This window comes from Pseudophryne corroboree (genome assembly GCF_028390025.1).
Source record: "Pseudophryne corroboree isolate aPseCor3 chromosome 3 unlocalized genomic scaffold, aPseCor3.hap2 SUPER_3_unloc_5, whole genome shotgun sequence".
Classification (NCBI taxonomy): domain Eukaryota; kingdom Metazoa; phylum Chordata; class Amphibia; order Anura; family Myobatrachidae; genus Pseudophryne; species Pseudophryne corroboree.
In genome coordinates, this window is record NW_026967541.1 from 3,138,900 (window position 1) to 3,161,161 (window position 22,262).

General features: G+C 52.2%; 1 protein-coding gene and 1 long non-coding RNA gene across 2 annotated transcripts in view; both read left to right on the top strand.

The window, feature by feature from the left end:
• LOC134984374 (zinc finger protein 260-like) overlaps positions 1-22,262 on the top strand; it is a 207,638-nt gene that overhangs the window by 176,109 nt on the left and 9,267 nt on the right. The gene's annotated exons all lie outside the window — the stretch shown is intronic.
• Positions 1,293-11,821, top strand: LOC134984376 (uncharacterized). The gene is made up of 3 exons (XR_010191744.1): positions 1,293-1,417; positions 9,910-10,099; positions 11,736-11,821. It is a non-coding gene; the product is annotated as an uncharacterized LOC134984376 (long non-coding RNA).

Genomic DNA, 22,262 nt, shown 5'->3' on the forward strand with positions numbered 1-22,262 from the left:
CCTGTATAGTAGGATGTCATAATCCACTACCCCTGTATAGGAGGATGCCCCAGGTCGCTCCCCCTGTACAGTAGGACAACACATGCCACTCCCCTGTATTTTAATACAGCTCCAATGAATATTAATACAACATATGCCGCTCCACCTGTATAGTACAATGCCACAGGACACAACACCTGTAATGTCCCGTTTATAGAATTACAGTAACGGCGGGTTCTGTGCCACCTGAATCACGGTAAAGGCGGGATGTGCGCCATCTGTATTACGGAAACGGCGGGGTCTGCGCCATCTGTATTACGGTAACAGCGGGGACTGCGCCACCTGTATTACGATAACGGCGGGGTCTGCGCCACCTGTACTACGGTAACGACGGGGTCTGCGCCTCCTGTATTACGGTAACGGCGGGGTCTGCACCACCTGTATTACGGTAACGGCGGGGTGTGCGCCACCTGTATTACGGTAACGGCGGGGTCTGCGCCACCTGTATTACGGTAACGGCGGGGTCTGCGCCACCTGTATTACGGTAACGGCGGGGTCTGCGCCTCCTGCATTACGGTAACGGCGGGGTCTGCGCCTCCTGCATTACGGTAACGGCGGGGTCTGCGCCACCTGTATTACAGTAATAGGACACTAGAGTGTCAGCCACCTGTACAGGGATAATGCAGCACCAGAGGCTGCTCCAGCTGCACTATAACAAGGCACCAGAGGCTGCTCCCCCTGTAGTACAGAACCTGACACCAGAGCTGCTCAGCCTATAGAATAATAATAATAATATCATTACCTGCTGCCAGACACAGCAATGGCTGCTCTCTGCTCCTGCTGCCTTGTGGGAATGAGTCTGAGCTCTGATAATGACGTAACAGGGAGCCGGGGACAGACAGTAGGCGGGGCTAATGATGGCTGAATGACGGGAATCTGCGTGCTGTGGGCGGAGCTGGAGCTAGTTGAGTGACGGGGCATTGCGACCTATGAGAGGGAGAGAGGGCGGGGCTGGGTGTAACAGTGACTGGAAGCTGCGGCTTATGAGCAGGAGAGTGGGCGTGGCCGCGGCCAATGGACAGGAGAGTGCTAGAATACGGCGGCCAATGGGCGCGAGTGTGGGCGGGCAGGGAGAGGTTGTTGTGTGACGAGGCGTTGCATCTAATGGGCAATGAGTGGGCGGGGCTGGGGGTAAATGAGTGACAGAGCATTGCGGCCTATGAGAGGGAGTAAGGGCGGGGCTGAGTGTGATAGTGACTGGAAGCTGCGGCCTATAAGCAGTGAGTGGGCGGGGCTGCTCCTGGTTGCTGAGTTACCGTGGTAGTCACTACCCATAATCCCATGCGTTATGCTGATCCCACGGAAATTCCGCCCCGCCCACTTCCGGTACACATTTCACCGTCCAGGCCAGGGTGGGAACTGCTGCCTTATCCTCCAGGTAATGTCCCCTCATCCCTCCTGTCTCCTGCCCCCAACCTCTCCTAATACCCCCTCTCCTGCCCCCATCCTCTCCTAATACCCCCTCTCCTGCCCCATCCTCTCCTAATACCCCTCTCCTGCCCCCATCCTCTCCTAATACCCCCTCTCCTGCCCCAACCTCTCCTAATACTCCCTCTCCTGCCCCCAACCTCTCCTAATACCCCCTCTCCTGCCCCCATCCTCTCCTAATACCCCCTCTCCTGCCCCATCCTCTACTAATTCCCCCTCTCCTGCCCCAACCTCTCCTAATACCCCCTCTCCTGCCCCAACCTCTCCTAATACCCCCTCTCCTGCCCCCACCTCTCCTAATACCCCCTCTCCTGCCCCCACCTCTCCTAATACCCCCTCTCCTGCCTCCTACCTCTCCTAATACCCCATCTCCTGTCCCATCCTCTCCTAATACCCCCTCTCCAGCCCCCATCCTCTCCTAATACCCCCTCTCCTGTCCCATCCTCTCCTAATACCCCCTCTCCAGCCCCATCCTCTCCTAATTCCCCCTCTCCTGCCCCAACCTCTCCTAATACCCCCTCTCCTGTCCCATCCTCTCCTAATACCCCCTCTCCTGTCCCATCCTCTCCTAATACCCCCTCTCCTGCCCCCACCTCTCCTATTACCCCCTCTCCTGCCTCCTACCTCTCCTAATACCCCCTCTCCTGCCTCCTACCTCTCCTAATACCCCCTCTCCTGCCCCATCCTCTCCTAATTCCCCCACTCCTGCCCCAACCTCTCCTAATACCCCCTCTCCTGCCCCAACCTCTCCTAATACCCCCTCTCCTGCCCCAACCTCTCCTAATACCCCCTCTCCTGTCCCATCCTCTCCTATTACCCCCTCTCCTGCCCCCACCTCTCCTATTACCCCCTCTCCTGCCCCCACCTCTCCTATTACCCCCTCTCCTGCCTCCTACCTCTCCTAATACCCCATCTCCTGTCCCATCCTCTCCTAATACCCCCTCTCCAGCCCCCATCCTCTCCTAATACCCCCTCTCCTGCCTCCTACCGCTCCTAATACCCCCTCTCCTGCCTCCTACCGCTCCTAATACCCCCTCTCCTGCCTCCTACCTCTCCTAATACCCCCTCTCCTGCCCCATCCTCTCCTAATACCCCTTCTCCTGCCCCATCCTCTCCTAATACCCCTTCTCCTGCCCCATCCTCTCCTAATACCCCTTCTCCTGCCCCATCCTCTCCTAATACCCCTTCTCCTGCCCCATCCTCTCCTAATACCCCTTCTCCTGCCCCATCCTCTCCTAATACCCCTTCTCCTGCCCCATCCTCTCCTAATACCCCTTCTCCTGCCCCATCCTCTCCTAATACCCCTTCTCCTGCCCCATCCTCTCCTAATACCCCTTCTCCTGCCCCATCCTCTCCTAATACCCCTTCTCCTGCCCCATCCTCTCCTAATACCCCTTCTCCTGCCCCATCCTCTCCTAATACCCCTTCTCCTGCCCCATCCTCTCCTAATACCCCCTCTCCTGCCCCATCCTCTCCTAATACCCCCTCTCCTGCCCCATCCTCTCCTAATACCCCCTCTCCTTCCCCTTCCTCTCCTAATACCCCATTTCCTGCCCCGTCCTCTCCTAATACCCCCTCTCCTGCCCGAACCTCTCCTAATACCCCCTCCCCTGCCCCCAACCTATCCTAATACCCCCTCTCCTTCCCCTGACATTCTACTAATGCCCCCTCACCTAATGCCCTTCTATTGCTCTCTCTCCTGCCACTGACATTCTCCTAATACCCCCTCACCTGCATTCCCTACAATCTCCTAATGCCCCCACACCTGCTGCCCCTGACATTGTCCTAATGCCCCCTCACCTGCAGCCCCTGACATTGTCCTAATGCCCCCTCACCTGCAGCCCCTGACATTGTCCTAATGCCCCCTCACCTGCGGCCCCTGACATTGTCCTAATGCCCCCTCACCTGCGGCCCCTATATTTTCCTAATGCCTCCTCACCTGCTGTCCCTATATTCTCCTAATACCCCCTCACCTGCTGCCCCTATATTCTCCTAATACCCCCTCACCTGCTGCCCCTATAGTCTCATAATAGCCTCCCACCTGCCACTATATTCTCCTAATACCCCCTCACCTGACCCTGACATTATCCTAATACCCCACTTGCTGCCCCTGACATGCTCCTAATGCCCCCTCACATGCTGCCCCTGACATTCTCCTAATGCCCCCTCACATGCCGCCCCTGACATTCTCCTAATGCCCCCTCACATGCCGCCCCTGACATTCTCCTAATGCCCCCTCACCTGCCGCCCCTGACATTCTCCTAATGCCCCCTCACCTGCCGCCCCTGACATTCTCCTAATGCCTGCTGCCCCTGACATTCTCCTAATTAATGCCCCCTCTCCTGCCCCTGACATTGTCCTAATGCCACATCACCTGCTGCCCCCTGCCTGTACCTTACCACCCCGTCTGTCACCCGCCTCTCCTGCCACCCCCTGCCTCTACCCTGCCACTCCTGCCTGTCACCCACCTCTCATGCCATCCCCTGCCTGTCATCTGTTACTCCCTGTATTTCACCTGCCTCTGCTGACGCCCCTGCCTGTCACCCACCTCTCATGCCATCCCCTGCATGTCATCTGCCTCCCCCTGCCACTCGCTGCCTGTCACCCACCTTTCCTTCCACCTCCTGCCTGTACCCTGCCACCCACTGCCTGTCACCCACCTTTCCTTCCACCTCCTGCCTGTACCCTGCCACCCGCCTCTCCTGCCGCCCCCAGTCTATACCCTACCACCCAGTCCGGTACCTTACCACCCCCTGTCTGTCACCCACTTCTCATGCCATCCACTGCTTGTCATCTGCCCCTCCCTGTATGTCACCTTCCTCTCCTGCCACCCCCTGCATGTCACCCACCTCTTATGCCATCCCTTGCATGTCATCTGCCACTCCCTGTATGTATCCTGCCACCCGCTGCCTGTCACCCACCGCTCCTGCCACCCCCTGCCTGTACCCTACCACCTCCTGCCACCCCGTCTGTCACCCGCCTCTCTTGCCACCACCTGCCATCCTCAGTCTATACCCTACCACCCTGTCCTGTACCCTGCCAGTCTTCTGCAGCCGCTTGCCAGTTGCCTGACACTCCTGCCCCCTGCCTCTCCTACCACCCACCTGCCCATCACCTGCCTCTCCTACCACCCCCTGCCCACCACCTGCCTCTCCTACCACCCCCTGCCCATCACCTGCCACCACCTGCCTCTCCTACCACCTCCCTGCCCATCACCTGCCACTTTCCTGCCTCTACTACCACCCGCTGTCTTTCGCCTGTCTTACCTGTGCGCCTCTGCCTGTACCTTTCCTCCATTGCCTCTTCTACCATCCCCGGCCCGTCATCTTCCACCACCTGCATCTCCTGCCACCCACATGTCCGTCACCTGGCTCTCCTGCTTGTACCCTGCTGCCTCACCTGCAGCCCCCTACTCATCACCTGCCTCTCCTGCATCTGCCTGGCTGTACCCTGACGCATCTTCCTCTCCTGCCACCCCCTTTTCATCACCTGCCGTCCCCCCTGACTGTCACCTGGCGTTCCCCCCCCCCCCTTTGCGGTCACCTGTCGTTCCCCCACCCCTGGCCGTCACCTGTCGTCGTTCTCCCCCCCCCCCCCCCCCTGGCCGTCACCTGTCGTTTAAACCCCCCCCCCGCGCCCGTCACCTGTCGTTTCCCCGCCCCCCCGGCCGTCACCTACCTAGGCAGTGCCCCCCCCCTCCACCTACCTTACCCGCACTCACCAAATTTATACTACTCCTCCTGTGTATAATGCCCAAATGTGTGTAAACTGCTGCACCTGTGTATAATGTCCACATGTATATACCGCTGCACATGTGTATATTGCCCACATGTGTATACTGCTGCACATGTGTATAATACCCAAATGTGTATATACTGCTGCACCTGTGTATAATATCCACATGTATACACTGCTGCACCTGTGTATAATGCCCACATGTATATACCTCTGCCCTGTGTATAATGCCCACGTGTGTATACCTCTGCACCTGTGTATAATGCCCACGTGTATATACCACTGCACCTGTGTCTAATGCCCACGTGTATATACCACTGCACCTGTGTCTAATGCCCACGTGTATATACCACTGCACCTGTGTCTAATGCCCACGTGTATATACCACTGCACCTGTGTCTAATGCCCACGTGTATATACCACTGCACCTGTGTCTAATGCCCACGTGTATATACCACTGCACCTGTGTATAATGCCCACGTGTATATACCACTGCACCTGTGTATAATGCCCACGTGTATATACCTCTGCACCTGTGTATAATGCCCACGTGTATATACCACTGCACCTGTGTATAATGCCCACGTGTATATACCACTGCACCTGTGTATAATGCCCACGTGTATATACCACTGCACCTGTGTATAATGCCCACGTGTATATACCACTGCTCCTGTGTATAATGCCCACGTGTGTATACCACTGCACCTGTGTCTAATGCCCACGTGTGTATACCTCTGCACCTGTGTATAATGCCCACGTGTGTATACCGCTGCACCTGTGTATAATGCCCACGTGTGTATACCGCTGCACCTGTGTATAATGCCCACGTGTGTATACCTCTGCACCTGTGTATAATGCCCACGTGTGTATACCTCTGCACCTGTGTCCAATGCCCACGTGTGTATACCTCTGCACCTGTGTCTAATGCCCACGTGTGTATACCTCTGCACCTGTGTCTAATGCCCACGTGTGTATACCTCTGCACCTGTGTCCAATGCCCACGTGTGTGTACCTCTGCACCTGTGTCTAATGCCCACGTGTGTGTACCTCTGCACCTGTGTATAATGCCCACGTGTGTATACCTCTGCACCTGTGTATAATGCCCACGTGTGTATACCTCTGCACCTGTGTCTAATGCCCACGTGTGTATACCTCTGCACCTGTGTCTAATGCCCACGTGTGTATACCTCTGCACCTGTGTCTAATGCCCACGTGTGTATACCTCTGCACCTGTGTCTAATGCCCACGTGTATATACCTCTGCACCTGTGTCTAATGCCCACGTGTATATACCTCTGCACCTGTGTCTAATGCCCACGTGTGTATGCCTCTGCACCTGTGTATAATGCCCACGTGGGTATACCTCTGCACCTGTGTATAATGCCCACGTGTATATACCTCTGCACCTGTATCTAATGCCCACGTGTGTATACCTCTGCACCTGTGTATAATGCCCACGTGTATATACCTCTGCACCTGTGTATAATGCCCACGTGTGTATACCTCTGCACCTGTGTATAATGACCACGTGTATATACCTCTGCACCTGTGTATAATGACCACGTGTATATACCTCTGCACCTGTGTCTAATGCCCACGTGTGTATACCTCTGCACCTGTGTATAATGCCCACGTGTGTATACCTCTGCACCTGTGTATAATGCCCACGTGTGTATACCTCTGCACCTGTGTATAATGCTCACGTGTGTATACCTCTGCACCTGTGTATATAGCCCACGTGTGTATACCTCTGCACCTGTGTATAATGCCCACGTGTGTATACCTCTGCACCTGTGTATAATGCCCACGTGTGTATACCTCTGCACCTGTGTATAATGCTCACGTGTGTATACCTCTGCACCTGTGTATATAGCCCACGTGTATATACCTCTGCACCTGTGTATAATGCCCACGTGTGTATACCTCTGCACCTGTGTATAATGCCCACGTGTGTATACCTCTGCACCTGTGTATATAGCCCACGTGTGTATACCTCTGCACCTGTGTATAATGCCCACGTGTGTATACCTCTGCACCTGTGTATAATGCCCACGTGTGTATACCTCTGCACCTGTGTACAATGCCCACGTGTGTATACCTCTGCACCTGTGTACAATGCCCACGTGTGTATACCTCTGCACCTGTGTACAATGCCCACGTGTGTATACCTCTGCACCTGTGTACAATGCCCACGTGTGTATACCTCTGCACCTGTGTCTAATGCCCACGTGTGTATACCTCTGCACCTGTGTATAATGCCCACGTGTATATACCTCTGCACCTGTGTATAATGCCCACGTGTGTATACCTCTGCACCTGTGTATAATGCCCACGTGTGTATACCTCTGCATCTGTGTCTAATGCCCACGTGTGTATACCTCTGCACCTGTGTATAATGCCCACGTGTGTATACCTCTGCACCTGTGTATAATGCCCACGTGTGTATACCTCTGCACCTGTGTACAATGCCCACGTGTGTATACCTCTGCACCTGTGTATTATGCCCACGTGTATATACCTCTGCACCTGTGTATAATGCCCACGTGTATATACCTCTGCACCTGTGTATAATGCTCACGTGTGTATACCTCTGCACCTGTGTATAATGCCCACGTGTGTATACCACTGCACTTGTGTCTAATGCCCACGTGTGTATACCTCTGCACCTGTGTATAATGCCCACGTGTGTATACCTCTGCACCTGTGTCTAATGCCCACGTGTGTATACCTCTGCACCTGTGTATAATGCCCACGTGTGTATACCTCTGCACCTGTGTATAATGCCCACGTGTGTATACCTCTGCACCTGTGTATAATGCCCACGTGTGTATACCTCTGCACCTGTGTCTAATGCCCACGTGTGTATACCTCTGCACCTGTGTATAATGCCCACGTGTGTATACCTCTGCACCTGTGTATAATGCCCACGTGTGTATACCTCTGCACCTGTGTATAATGCCCACGTGTGTATACCTCTGCACCTGTGTATAATGCCCACGTGTGTATACCTCTGCACCTGTGTATAATGCCCACGTGTGTATACCTCTGCACCTGTGTATAATGCCCACGTGTGTATACCTCTGCACCTGTGTATAATGCCCACGTGTATATACCTCTGCACCTGTGTCTAATGCCCACGTGTGTATACCTCTGCACCTGTGTATAATGCCCACGTGTGTATACCTCTGCACCTGTGTACAATGCCCACGTGTGTATACCTCTGCACCTGTGTATATAGCCCACGTGTGTATACCTCTGCACCTGTGTCTAATGCCCACGTGTATATGCCTCTGCACCTGTGTATAATGCTCACGTGTGTATACCTCTGCGCCTGTGTATAATGCCCACGTGTGTATACCTCTGCATCTGTGTCTAATGCCCACGTGTGTATACCTCTGCACCTGTGTATAATGCCCACGTGTGTATACCTCTGCACCTGTGTATAATGCCCACGTGTGTATACCTCTGCACCTGTGTACAATGCCCACGTGTGTATACCTCTGCACCTGTGTATAATGCCCACGTGTATATACCTCTGCACCTGTGTATAATGCCCACGTGTATATACCTCTGCACCTGTGTATAATGCCCACGTGTGTATACCTTTGCACCTGTGTATAATGCCCACGTGTGTATACCTCTGCACCTGTGTATAATGCCCACGTGTGTATACCTCTGCACCTGTGTATAATGCCCACGTGTGTATACTTCTGCACCTGTGTCTAATGCCCACGTGTATATACTTCTGCACCTGTGTCTAATGCCCACGTGTGTATACCTCTGCACCTGTGTCTAATGCCCACGTGTGTATACCTCTGCACCTGTGTCTAATGCCCACGTGTGTATACCTCTGCACCTGTGTCTAATGCCCACGTGTATATACCACTGCACCTGTGTATATAGCCCACGTGTGTATACCTCTGCACCTGTGTCTAATGCCCACGTGTGTATACCTCTGCACCTGTGTATAATGCTCACGTGTGTATACCTCTGCACCTGTGTATAATGCTCACGTGTGTATACCTCTGCACCTGTGTACAATGCCCACGTGTGTATACCTCTGCACCTGTGTATTATGCCCACGTGTATATACCTCTGCACCTGTGTATAATGCCCACGTGTGTATACCTCTGCACCTGTGTATAATGCCCACGTGTGTATACCACTGCACCTGTGTATAATGCCCACGTGTGTATACCTCTGCACCTGTGTATAATGCCCACGTGTGTATACCTCTGCACCTGTGTACAATGCCCACGTGTATATACCACTGCAACTGTGTACAATGCTCACGTGTGCATACCGCTGCCCCTGTGTGTAATGCCCACGTGTGCATACCGCTGCACCTATGTGTAATCCTTGGGCTCATATATTGTGTGTAAATCTGGCTCTGGTACTAGCCATTGCCTCCTGATAAATGTACCTCACCGCACATCCCTGGTGTGTATGTCTGGTAGGTGCATTGAGTAGAAAGGAGGTAACCATAATGCAGAGGTAAGTGTGCCCGTTACAGGACAGGTGCACTGTGTGGGTTGGGTTGAGTGTGTCTATTGGCACAGTAGTAATACAGGGACATGACTGGGGACGTGAGGGGAACTGGGAGTGGCACAGTGACATCACATATCTATATTAATAATACAGGGACATGACTGGGGACGTGAGGGGATCTGTGTGTATTTACAGTGATGTCTCCCCCATTTCGCAGGGTTACACAGTAGTGAAGAAGACATCCTGTGAGTGTGAGACACCGAGCAGCCATCCCCGTGTGTCAGGAGGACTGCGCAGGACCCAGAGCCCCAACACGGTGCCTCCACCTCACTCACTGACACATGAGACACATTGACCAGAAGATCCTGGAACTCTCTAACAAGATCATTCAGCTGCTGACTGGAGAGGTGACTGCTGGGAATGGGATATTATACAGTAACACCATGAGAAGTGTCTGGGTGATGACTGGAGAGGTGACTGCTGGGAATGGGGCATTATACAGTAACACCAGGGGATGTGTCTGGATGATGACTGGAGAGGTGAATGCTGGGAATGGGGCATTATACAGTAACACCAGGGGATGTGTCTGGGTGATGACTGGAGAGGTGACTGCTGGGAATGAGGCATTATACAGTAACACTGTTGGACGTGTCTGGGTGATGACTGGAGAGGTGACTGCTGGGAATGGGATATTAAACAGTAACACCGGGGGATGTGTCTGGGTGATGACTGGAGAGGTGACTGCTGGGAATGGGACATTATACAGTAACACCAGGGGACGTGTCTGGGTGATGACTGGAGAGGTGAATGCTGGGAATGGGGCATTGTACAGTAACACCGGGGGATGTGTCTGGGTGATGACTGGAGAGGTGACTGCTGGGAATGTGGCATTATACAGTAACACCAGGGGACGTGTCTGGGTGATGACTGGAGAGGTGAATGCTGGGAATGGGGCATTGTACAGTAACACCAGGGGACGTGTCTGGGTGATGACTGGAGAGGTGACTGCTGGGAATGGGATATTAAACAGTAACACCAGGGGATGTGTCTGGGTGATGACTGGAGAGGTGACTGCTGGGAATGAGGCATTATACAGTAACACTGTTGGACGTGTCTGGGTGATGACTGGAGAGGTGACTGCCGGGAATGGGGCATTATACAGTAACACCAGGGGACGTGTCTGGGTGATGACTGGAGAGGTGACTGCTGGGAATGGGACATTATACAGTAACACCAGAGAATGTGTCTGGGTGATGACTGGAGAGGTGACTGCTGGGAATGGGACATTATACAGTAACACCGGGGGACGTGTCTGGGTGATGACTGGAGAGGTGACTGCTGGGAATGGGACATTATACAGTAACACCGGGGGACGTGTCTGGGTGATGACTGGAGAGGTGACTGCTGGGAATGGGACATTATACAGTAACACCGGGGGACGTGTCTGGGTGATGACTGGAGAGGTGACTGCTGGGAATGGGGCATTATACAGTAACACCGGGGGATGTGTACGGGTGATAGAGGTAAATGCCGGGAATGGGACATTATACAGTAACACCAGGGGACGTGTCTGGGTGATGACTGGAGAGGTGACTGCTGGGAATGGGACATTATACAGTAACACCAGGGGATGTGTCTGGGTGATGACTGGAGAGGTGACTGCTGGGAATGGGACATTATACAGTAACACCAGGGGATGTGTCTGGGTGATGACTGGAGAGGTGACTGCTGGGAATGGGGCATTATACAGTAACACCAGGGGAGGTGTCTGGGTGATGACTGGAGAGGTGACTGCTGGGAATGGGACATTATACAGTAACACCAGGGGACGTGTCTGGGTGATGACTGGAGAGGTGACTGCTGGGAATGGGACATTATACAGTAACACCGGGGGATGTGTCTAGGTGATGGCTGGAGAGGTGACTGCTGGGAATGGGACATTATACAGTAACACCAGGGGATGTGTCTGGGTGATGACTGTATCACTGTGGGTGTCAGGTTCCTATAAGGTGTCAGGATGTCACTGTCTATGTCTCCATGCAGGAGGAGGAGTATATAGAGGAACACAGGGGTCTGTACAAGGACGTGATGATGGAGAATCACCGGCCCCTCACATCACTGGGTAAGAGGAGACTGTCATGTATTGTACAGGGGAGAGCAGGTATGGGGTCCCCTATATACACACATCATCTGATAATCACATATATACACTGTACTCAGTCACTGTGTGTCTCCTACAGATGGGCCCAGTAACAGAGATACCCCAGAGAGATGTCCCCGTCCTCTGTATTCCCAGGACTGTACAGAGGAGAATCACAGGATCCCACAGGAGGATCAGGTAGGTGGGATTTAGGGTCTCACCAATATACCAAAGTGACTGTCACTATATGATCAGTAGAGAAGCTGTGTGTATTATACACTGATATTATACTGTTTCACCTCAGTTTAATCTGACTGTATTGAAATATCATTACAGGTTGAGTATCCCATATCCAAATATTCCGAAATACGGACTTTTTTGAGTGAGTGAGATAGTGAAACCTTTGTTTTTTGATGGCTCAATGTACGCAAACTTTGTTTAATGCACAAAGTTATTAAACATATTGTCAGTGATCGCAAATACTCGCTATAGCGCATATTTTACCCGCTATAAGCAGTAAGGGACCCAGTTTTCAAAAATCAGCGGGTCCCACAGGACGCGCTGTGATTACACGCTGCACACCGCGACCATCCAGTGTTATAATCCTCTTGCTTCCTCCCCTTCCAATTGGTGCTGCGCTGGCGTGAGCTCTCTCCCTCCCCCTCCCCGGGTCTCTGATAGACAGGGAGGGAGGGTGGTTGGTGCCGCCTCCCCGTCCCCTTCCAATTGGTGCTGCGCTGCGGTTGGTGACCCCCCCCCCCACAGTCACTGATAGACAGGGAGGGTGGAGCGTGGTTGGTGCCGCTTCCCCGTCCCCTTACAAGTTGCTGCCGTGAGCTCCCTGTACCCCCGGTGGCCGGGTCACTGATAGACATTGCTGCCGCCTCCCCGCACGCACAGCCGGCCCGACACAGCAGAGAGAGCGGTGCCCAGAACTGATCAGTGATTACCTGGCGGCGGGGGCAGGACAGCATGTCAGGCAGTGTGTCTATGGAGCTCGGGCCTGGGGGCGGTCAGCAGGAGACGCGGAGTGGAAAGAGCTCTGTTCCCGGCTAAAACCTTAATCTGCAGCTACTCCCTTATCGTCATGGATCACCTGCCATTCTCAGCACCCAGCAACCCGGTAACAGGGATGGGCAGCTTGTGTTTGTATCTGTTTAAATACATGTGTGTCGATGTTGGTTTACTTATAATAAGTATGTGTGTGTCTGTATGGTGCTCTGCCTGGCGCAATGTGTATACTGTCGTGCTCTGCCTGGCGCAATGTGTATACTGTCGTGCTCTGCCTGGCGCAATGTGTATACTGTCGTGCTCTGCCTGGCGCAATGTGTATACTGTCGTGCTCTGCCTGGCGCAATGTGTATACTGTCGTGCTCTGCCTGGCGCAATGTGTATACTGTCGTGCTCTGCCTGGCGCAATGTGTATACTGTCGTGCTCTGCCTGGCGCAATGTGTATACTGTCGTGCTCTGCCTGGCGCAATGTGTATACTGACGTGCTCTGCCTGGCGCAATGTGTATAATAACGTGCTCTGCCTGGCGCAATGTGTATACTGTCGTGCTCTGCCTGGCGCAATGTGTATACTGTCGTGCTCTGCCTGGCGCAATGTGTATACTGTCGTGCTCTGCCTGGCGCAATGTGTATACTGTCGTGCTCTGCCTGGCGCAATGTGTATACTGTCATGCTCTGCCTGGCGCAATGTGTATACTGTCATGCTCTGCCTGGCGCAATGTGTATAGTGTCGTGCTCTGCCTGGCGCAATGTGTATACTGACGTGCTCTGCCTGGCGCAATGTGTATAATGACGTGCTCTGCCTGGCGCAATGTGTATACTGACGTGCTGTACCTGGCGCAATGTGTATAATAACGTGCTCTGCCTGGCGCAATGTGTATAATAACGTGCTCTGCCTGGCGCAATGTGTATAATAACGTGCTCTGCCTGGCGCAATGTGTATAATAACGTGCTCTGCCTGGCGCAATGTGTATAATAACGTGCTCTACCTGGCGCAATGTGTATAATAACGTGCTCTGCCTGGCGCAATGTGTATAATAACGTGCTCTGCCTGGCGCAATGTGTATAATAACGTGCTCTGCCTGGCGCAATGTGTATAATAACGTGCTCTGCCTGGCGCAATGTGTATAATAACGTGCTGTACCTGGCGCAATGTGTATAATAACGTGCTCTGCCTGGCGCAATGTGTATAATAACGTGCTGTACCTGGAGCAAAGTGTATAAAATGCTCTGTCGCAGTGTGTATAGGAGGTTCTACCTGGTGCAAGGTGTATAAGCGGCACTACTGTGTGGTGTAATGTGAAGTGGCACTATTATGTGGTCACGCCCCGTCCCCATGAAGCAACACCCCTAAAAAAAATTGCCGCGCCAATTCACTATCTGCCTAAGGCCACCAAAATGTCTAGTTACACCTGTGGTGCAGGGTGTCCTGCATGCTACACAGCCCAGCAGAACTGTCACCCCATCACCTTCACCTTGCAACACTTTTGTAGTGTCCAAACAAGATTAAGATTAATACGAACCTTCATTCCAATGGGACCCAGAAAAAGATTGGTAGGACCCCAATTTTTAGAAGTGAGGGGTCCCTGGGACCCACTTTTTTTTTTTTTTGGCTCAGCGCGATCACTGTATTGTATTAAATGACCTTCAGGCTGTGTGTGTATAAGGTGTATATGAAACATAAATGCATTCTGTGCTTAGATTTAGGCCCCATCACCATGATATCTCATTATGGTATGCAATTATTCCAAAATACAGAAAAATCCCATATGCAAAATACCTCTGGTCCCAAGCATTTTGGATAAGGGATACTCAACCTGTATAGTGTTTTTTTGTTTTTCTCGAACGTCCTAAGTGGATGCTGGGGACTCCGTAAGGACCATGGGGAATAGACGGGCTCTGCAGGAGACTGGGCACTTTAAGAAAGATTTAGTACTACATCTGGTGTGCACTGGCTCCTCCCTCTATGCCCCTCCTCCAGACCTCAGTTAGAATCTGTGCCCGGCCAGAGCTGGTTGCACTCTAGGGGGTCTCCTGAGCTTCCTAGATAAAGAAAGTATTTGTAAGGTTTTTTATTTTCAGTGAGCTCTGCTGGCAACAGACTCACTGCTACGAGGGACTGAGGGGAGAGAAGCAAACCTGCCTGCTTGCAGCCGGGTTGCGCTTCTAGGCTACTGGACACCATTAGCTCCAGAGGGATCGAACACAGGCGGTCCGTTCCCGGAGCCGCGCCGCCGTCCCACTCACAGAGCCAGAAGCACTGAAGTCCAGGAGAAGCAAGAAGACTTCGAAATCGGCGGCTTGAAGACTTCTGTCTTCACTAAGGTAGCGCACAGCACCGCAGCTGTGCGCCATTGCTCCCCAGCACACTTACACACTCCGGTCACTGTAGGGTGCAAGGTGCTGGGGGGGGCGCCCTGGGCAGCAATAATGTACCTTTTGGCAAAAAGCACCCATATATACAGTCCTAGACTGTATATAGGGATACCCCCGCCATTTTTCCTCACAGTTTAAGTGGGACAGAAGCCCGCCGCTGAGGGGGCGGGGCCTTCTTCCTCAGCACACCAGCGCCATTATTCCTTCACAAGCAGGAAGCAGCTCCCCAGGCTCTCCCCTGCAGTATCCAGGTACTCCAAGGGCAAAAAGAGAGGGGGGGGGGGGGCACATAAATTTAGGCGCAAAACGGTATAAATCAGCAGCTACTGGGTAAACACATATTATAGTGTAATCCCTGGGTGATATAGCGCTCTGGTGTGTGCTGGCATACTCCTTCTCTGTCTCTCCAAAAGCCTTAGTGGGGTCCTGTCCTCAGTCAGAGCATTCCCAGTGTGTGTGCGGTGTGTCGGTACGTCAGTGTCGACATGTTTGATGAGGAAGGGTATGTGGAGGCGGAGCAGGTGCAGATGGATGTGGTGTCGACACTGCCGGTGCCGACACAAAGTTGGTTGGATATGTGGAAAGTGTTAAATGATAATGTGAACTCCTTACATAAGAGGTTGGACAAAGCTGAAGCCTTGGGACAGTCAGGGTCTCACCCAGTGCCTGATCCCACAGTGCAGGGGCCATCAGGGTCTCACAAGCGTCCACTGTCTGTTAATCGACACAGAGTCTGGCTCCAGTGTCGTCGACGATGAGGCTAAATTGCAGCCTAAAATGACTAAAGCCATCCGCTACATGATTATAGCAATGAAAGATGTATTGCACATTGCTGAGGAAATCCCTATCCCTGACAAGAGGATTTATATGTTTGGGGAGAGAAAACAAGAGGTTACTTTTCCCCCTTCACATGAGTTAAATGAATTATGTGAGAAAGCCTGGGAATCCCCTGAAAAGAAGGTCATAATTCCCAGGAGGCTACTTATGGCGTATCCTTTCCCGACAACGGATAGGTCACGCTGGGAATCTCCTCCCAGGGTAGACAAGGCGTTGACACGCTTATCCAAGAAGGTGGCCCTACCGTCTCCGGATACGGCCGCCCTCAAGGATCCTGCAGATAGAAAGCAGGAATCAGAGGCGTGGACTGGATGCAGAGAGCAGCAGACGTGCTGCACATGGGCTCCTGCTGCTGAAAGCTTAAAAATACTATCATAAGGTTCTTTCCTACCACCTCTACCAAATAAAAAGAACCTAAGCCCCTTATATCTCTGCTGGTGCACCCCTGTTAGAACCGCGGAATCGGGGAGCACCTTTCGGAGCTCCCGCGGATTGCGGCCTACAGGCACCTCTCAGACCGGGGCCTCCATTTCCGCACCGGCCTGGAGGGCCTCCCAGGACCGGAGTGACTTTACCCCAGATCCTTCCACTACAGCTGAGGAACGGGGGTGACGCCGAACACAGCCTGAGGCAGACGCCGGAACACTGCGGCTGAGCCCTGGACCCGGTCGGCTGGAGACATCGGAGGAGAGCCGGAGCTGTGCGGCGCTTGGCGGCCGGACGGGAGGAGGACACCGTTCCAGGCCTAGAGCTTAGACCCGCGCACCGCTGAGGAGACGGATCGCGCACACGGCACGGAGCTGTGCCGGCCGGCGGGAAATCGTCTCCTGGAAGACCACCCCGCTGCCCTGAGCCTACCCTCCGTCCGGAAGCCGAGACCTAAAGCCAGCAGGTGAGCCCCAGCGCTGTGGTGCACCCCTCTCTCTGAATCTCCTGCACCGTCCCTCCTGCACGCTCCTACCCCCCCTAGTGCTCTCAGGAGGCCCCCTCTGCTTCTGCTGTGGCCAGTACTCCGGTGCCCATCGATCCTCCCTCACTGCCACCTGGCCCTGGGGGTGCCCTGGTCGCCGGCTAGACCTTGGCCGGACCTCACCTTGCGGGTGGGCTCCCGGTATCGATCCTGGAGGGGGATGAGCAAGCCAGGCACCACACTGTATTCTTAGCACCTGTCGTCCCTGCTTGTCTGGCTCCCCCTGGTGGAGATTAGGTCTCATTGCATGAAATTGGGTGCACTCCATTAAAACTCCCACCTGCATGCCTCTTTATACCATCCAAGACCCTAACAGTATCGTGGATCTCTGACGCTGTCTCTCCCTCAGCTCTCTATTGACGCTCTCATAACTCCACCCTGAACCTGCTATTCCACTCCCCCTGGCTCTGAGACAAACGGCTGGAGCTCCCTTTCTACCTCCTACCTTGCCGACTACCCCTGTTTCCACCCCCACAGGATTCTTGGAGGTGGCAACAACTCCACACATAATAACATCCTGGGCTCTGAACACCCCTGGATCATCGAAGAGAAGGAGTCGCCGCTGGCCGGGGCTCAGGCTCACTCTGTGTAGCCCCTCCGTGATGTCCATGTGAAACGCCTTTCCCTCTCTGCAAGGCACTGGGCTCTACCCCACTCCTCTCACAGTTTTCTCTATACATCTATACATTACCGCCCTGAAATATTGTGGTCATGTCTAACAGAAACCGTAAAGCTCCTCCTGGAGACTCATCGTCATTCTTTGGCCCTAAAAGGGGCAAAAGTGCGAATCAACACCCGGCTTCGCCTGGGACTCTACAGGACGCGGGATCCTCCCCGTCCAGATCCGACTCAGCTCTCACTGTTGACTCCCCTTGTTTCTTGTCCCTAATTTCTCCCGTCCCCCTTATACCCTCCCTACGCAGCTTTGCACTACACCCTGGGTGGTTAGACCCCCCTCGCGCGGTGTTTCGCCCAGGAACCCCCCATGACTCTTAACATTATATCACTGAATGTCAACGGACTCAACTCCCCCCAAAAACGTACTATGGCCATCCAATTTTTTAAAAAACAGAAAGCGGACATAATTCTTTTACAAGAAACTCACTTTAAAACTGAACACCCATCCTTGGCCTCGAAGGCTTACCCTCAGGCCTTCTACTCCACAACCCCCCAAAAACGTAAAGGCACTGCTATCCTGCTTCATGCCTCCCTTCAGTACACTATTGAGAGCTCCTTCTCGGATCCCAAGGGTCGTTTTACTATTGTTGTCCTACAGCTTGGAGGCTCCTTTTTAACTATAGCCTCGATTTATTCCCCCTAATATGGAGCAGGGTGCCTTCCACAACGATTTCCGTAGCCAACTCGATATATTATCGAGGGGATGAGTGATCATTGGTGGAGACTTTAATGCCGTACCAGATCTAGTGTGGAACCGTACTCAGTCTCGTAACCCTAGTCCGTCGACAGTTAGGGAATCCAGACGATTAGCTGAATACATAACGTCCTCGGGGTATTACGACGCTTGGAGGGTACTATACCCATGTGAACGAACATACACTCACTACTCTATCCCCCATGACCTCCACTCTAGACTTGACCTTTTCCTAGTAGACTCTTCCACTGTACAAGGCCTGATTAAGGCCTCAGTCTCCCCTGTGGTGTGGTCAGATCATTTTGCAGTTTTCTTGACTATTGATTCCTCCCCTACACCCCCCACAACCTTCCGTTGGAGATTAAACTCTGCTCGCCTTCTGAAAAAGGAATATATCGTACAGACTACTGAAGTCCTGAGGGAATTCTTCTCCTTGAATGCCACGGACGAGATATCTCCCGCAATAGTCTGGGAAGCACACAAAGCTACCATCCGCGGGCACTTTATTTCTTTAACTAAAGCCCGAAAATTAAAGGATCGCAGCGCAGTTGCGGATCTTGAGAACCAAATCAAAGAGCTAACGACCCGACACCAACAGACGCCCAGACGCTCTATATATAGCAAACTCCTGGCTCTCAAATGCCAATTATACCAAATATTATCAGCCAAAGCAGCTAAGACCATGCGATGGTTACAACATAAGTTCTATTCCAAGGGTGACAAAGCTGACTCCCTCTTAGCCTCCCGCCTACGCGCCCGTAAACAGAGGAATAGAATCCTCTCACTGAAGGACCAACGCCACAAGCTGACCTATGATCCTCAACAAATTGCCCACTGTTTCAAGGAATACTACCAGTCCTTGTATAACCTACCCACTCTTGATGACCCTGTTAGTTTGCAAGAGCGCATAGACAATTTCCTCTCTTCCTGACCCCTTCCGACACTCTCTAAACAACAGATGGACTTACTCAACACAGAGATATCCGCAGAGGAAGTGGATATCACAATCAAATCATTGAGGAATGCCTCAGCTCCGGGTCCGGATGGACTGCCAGCTTTATACTATAAAAAATTTAATGGTACGCTCACCCCGGCCCTGACGGTATTGTTCAATGCGATTCTAGTTGGTACTCCCTTCGATAGCTCCACTACTAGAGCGGAAATAGTCATCATACCTAAACCCGGACGTGATCCCACAGACTGTAGCAGCTATCGCCCAATATCCCTGCTAAATTCTGACCTGAAATTATTTGCGAAAATACTTGCCAACCGGTTTGCGGGGATGATGGCTTCCCTGGTTCACCTGGACCAGGTCGGTTTCATCCCCGGCAGACAGGCCTTTGACAACATTAGAAGGGCGATCGATACCCTGCACTTCGCTGACTCCTCTGGGATCCCCTCCCTGGTGATGGGGTTGGACGCTGAAAAAGCGTTCGACCGCATATCATGGATATACATGGATTGCACCCTTCGATGCTTTGGTCTTTTGGGCTGTTTCCTCAAGGGCATTGAATCTCTCTACGCCTCCCCGTCAGCTTGTGTCCTAGTGAACGGTCTACTATCCCCTCCATTCTCAATTGCGAATGGCACGAGACAGGGCTGTCCTTTGTCACCCTTAATTTTCGCTCTAATGATGGAGCCTCTGGCGTCAAGAATCCACAGCTGCCCGGATATCTCGGGGATCACAGTGGGCTCTTCTCAGTTCAAGATCTCTCTATACGCGGATGATATTTTGCTTACTCTCTCGAATCCACATATCTCTCTCCCAAACCTTTTCAAAATGATACAGAAGTTTGGTGTTATTTCCAATTTCAAAGTTAACACATCTAAGACAGAGGTATTAGACTTCCACCTACAAACCCCGTTGAAAGCCACCCTATGTAACAATTTTTCAAATTTGACTGGAAAAAATCCCGACTGAAATACCTGGGCGTATATCTCACCAGACAATATTCCCAACTATATGCAGCTAACTACCCTGAGTTGATTCACAGTATTACTGGTGATCTCCAGAGATGGTCTGGCCAATTCATTTCTTGGTCTGGCCGAGCTAACGCTCTGAAAATGAATATCCTACCTCGCCTCTTGTACCTCTTTCAGTCGCTTCCGGTGCGGATTCCCTCACAAGTGTTCTTAGATTTACAGAAGAAATTCTCACACTTTCTATGGTCAGGCAAAAGGCCCCGAGTTAGATTCAAGACGCTCTATAACAGGGCCAGGGAGGGTGGACTTGGAGTGCCCAACATTAAATTGTACTATTATGCGGCCCATCTATCACAGGCCGTTCTCTGGCACTCGCACATATCTTCTCGTAGATGGGTTCAATTGGAATCCGAACTTGTTCGTGTGCGCTCCGTCTCCACCCTTCTATGGATCCCACGTTCTCACAGACCCCCTGATTATACTAATTTCCCATCCATAACATTCACCATCTCACTATGGGATAGGCTCACTAAGATCTTTGCTCTATTATCCGCCCCTCCCGCTCTTGCCCCCCTTTGGGACAATCCACTGTTCGCCGAAGGACGGTCCTCACATGCTTTCCAGCACTGGTCGGCTCATGACCTTCTGTTTATCAACGATATTGCACTGTCTCGCTCTTTCCCAGCATTCGCAGATTTACAGAATCGATATGGACTCCCTCCGCAATGCTTCTTCCAATACCTGCAGTTACGTAGCTTTCACATAGCATTTCTCCAATCACACAACTCTCTGTCCCGATCGCCTCTGGAATCGTTATGCTTCCTGCGCTCTCCCTCTAAGGGCCTACTGCCATCAATATATCGCCTCATGCTTACACATAACCTACCCACATTGGCCCCTCACGAAATAGCTTGGGAAGCTGACTTACAGGAACACATAGAGACGGACACCTGGGAGCAGATTAAGCAGAATCTGGTTTCCTCTGCGACCTCTATTAAACACAGAGAGAACTCGTTTAAATTATATGTCCGTTGGTACCTGGTCCCGATGCGACTGAGTAGAATATTCCCTTCCGCATCAGATAGATGTTGGAGGGGCTGCGGATCGGAGGGTACCCTGCTCCATATATTTTGGGATTGTCTCGGGATAGTATCACTCTGGAAGGTCACCCGGAGATTGATCTTGCGAATCACCGGAGTGAATATGCCCTTTTCCCGAGACCTATTCCTGGAACACCGAAACCCTCACAAAAGCTCATCTGGCACATCGCGACCGCACTGAGATGTAAAATCGCTTTTTACTGGAAATCGCACACACTCCCTTCCATAGCGGCTGTGATTGCTGCTGTCTGGGATACATACCATATGGAGTTCCTCTCTGGTGTGATCGAGAGCGATGCATTTACATTTTCTGAGATTTGGTCCCCATGGCTGGCGTACTACAAATGCCCCCCTCCCTTGACATACGGTTTTTGATATATTTGCCTATTTGATATCATATGTTTGCATTGCTGTACCCCATTCTCTTTCCCTCCCCTCCCATTTTTCCTTCTGTCTTCCCCTCCCCCCACCCTTATGTACATTGCGTATTGTACTTTAGTAAAAACTTTCAATAAACAGTACTTAAAAAAAAAGAAAGAAAGAAAGCAGGAATCAATCATGAAAGCTGTGTATACACATTCAGGTACTATCCTGAGGCCTGCCATTGCGTCGGCATGGATGTGCAGCGCAGTAGCAGCCTGGACAGATTCTCTGTCTGAGGAGTTAGACACCCTGGATAGAGATAATAACTTACTGACCCTGGGGCATATCAAAGACGCGGTTCTGTATATGCGGGATGCTCAGAGGGACATTTGTTCTCTCAGCTCTAAAGTAAATGCAATGTCCGCTCTCTGCCAGAAGGGTCTTATGGACTAGGCAGTGGACAGGGGATGCTGATTCGA